Below are 1,915 nucleotides of genomic sequence, written 5' to 3' on the forward strand. Positions count from 1 at the left end.
GCACTGAGGGTCGCAGCCCTGCATGGTTTACCTTTTTCTCTGCTCCAACACACCTGATTTGCGTGAAAGTGATTATCAGGCTTCTGCAGAACTTGAAAGGGGTCATTCAATGATTGAATCAGCTGTGTTGGGAAAAAGCTAAACTCAAATAAACATTTGATATGTTTACTATGTTCCATTATAAATAAAATATGTGTTTTTGAGATTCACAAATGACTGTGTTCAGTTTTTATTTACATTTTAAACACCATCCTGACTGTTTCAGAGCTGGTGTAAAAAAAACAACCTGCTGAGTTACGGCTCATATTTCAAACTCCTGTCCTTGTGGTTCGTTTGTTGTTGCAGAAATCATTTTGTTCACATCTGGCGCAACGTTCAATCACTTATAACACAAGTAACCTATATTTATGTAAAAACTCCATAAATCGAGCACAGCTGCTGGAATTGGACGCATGTGATTGCAGGTAATTAAACGCTTCAAAAAATGCAAATGAGCCTGATGAGCATGCACGGAGTTTATTTAAAACACGTTTTATCGCGGCGTTTGAGTGATCTGAATATTCATATGGGTGAAACGGCCATCGCTTTGTGAAGGAAAGGTCAGTGGTTTCCTGTAAAAACGCTGCGATCGCAGCTACGACTGCAGCAAAGCTGGATGAGACAGAAACACCCAGATAACTGACCTTTGACCTCTGCTGCTTCTGATCCAGTCACCACTTCCTCTTCATAACACGGCACAGGTAAGTTTCCTTTAAAACCTCATTTTAGAAAACATCAACTGGAGAAAAATATGGAAAAAATAAACACTTTAAATTCACGGGATCACTGCATGTAAAAACAGTCTTACTCTATTTTGCTGCTACCTTTTTTGTTTTACTAAATGAATTTATGATTGAATATGTTTTATAGGTGTCATTTTGCTCATGACATCATATCGACGTACTTCAATACAAAGTAATTTTACATAAAGTGTTTAATTCTACACATTATTTTCAATGTTAATTTGTTATAATGAGTTCATTGCCTTCAGAAAGAGATCTTATTTCTGACTAGATCTTTATGTTTACGATGTTTGATGTTTTGGAGAAACATTGATTGTTTTTGACCAAACTGATGAGCAAACAGCTGTCGGAGCAGGGCTCAGACCAAAGTACGAAACTAAATTTACAGAACACTGCAACTCATAATGTCAAAAGTTTTTAAAGTAGCAATTAAAGATGTCAGCAATATATTTTGGACTCGTATCCCAACCTGACTAGCCATTAACTCATCAGTCTGGTCAGAGATCAGCTTTGTTTTTCTTAACTAAGACTGTTCAAAGAGCTATCTACAACAGGTAAGATATTAACTGTTTATAACCTTTATCCTTTAATTGGTCTTCACTTGTTTGTTCAGTTTGGATTCATTTTATTGGGTTTTAGTTTTTGGCTAAAGTTTTTGTGTTTTGCAGCTCACATCCACCGTAATGAAAAACAACCTCAAACTAAAACTGATGAATTCAAATCTTTGGTACGAAGCGGAATCTAAATAACAGCATGAAGAAGTTCCAGAAAAGAAGAAGAGAGCTTGAGAGTTTCAGCGCAGCGAGTTTTGAGACGATCTGATCGCTGTGATGAGGAAAGCTGAATGTTTACGTTCTGAGGTTAGTGAGCGGCTGATGGGATACATGTGAGAGTCAAAATGAAAGCAGACGAAAAACTCAAGAGKGCAGAAACTGTTCTGTGACTAAACACCTCAACTTTCTTATTTTTGATCAGAAGACATCAGTACTTCAGTGAATCAACACTTTGTTTTTTAAAACTTTATTGTTGATTGTTTCAAGATAATTTCAAACGATTTTGTGTCTTGGGTTCTAGGACACTCGTGCTCAGTGTGTGTGTGTGTGTGTGTGTGTGTGTGTGTGTGTGTGTGTGTG

The sequence above is a fragment of the Austrofundulus limnaeus genome, unplaced genomic scaffold, assembly GCF_001266775.1.
Source record: "Austrofundulus limnaeus strain Quisiro unplaced genomic scaffold, Austrofundulus_limnaeus-1.0 Scaffold3, whole genome shotgun sequence".
NCBI classification, from domain to species: domain Eukaryota; kingdom Metazoa; phylum Chordata; class Actinopteri; order Cyprinodontiformes; family Rivulidae; genus Austrofundulus; species Austrofundulus limnaeus.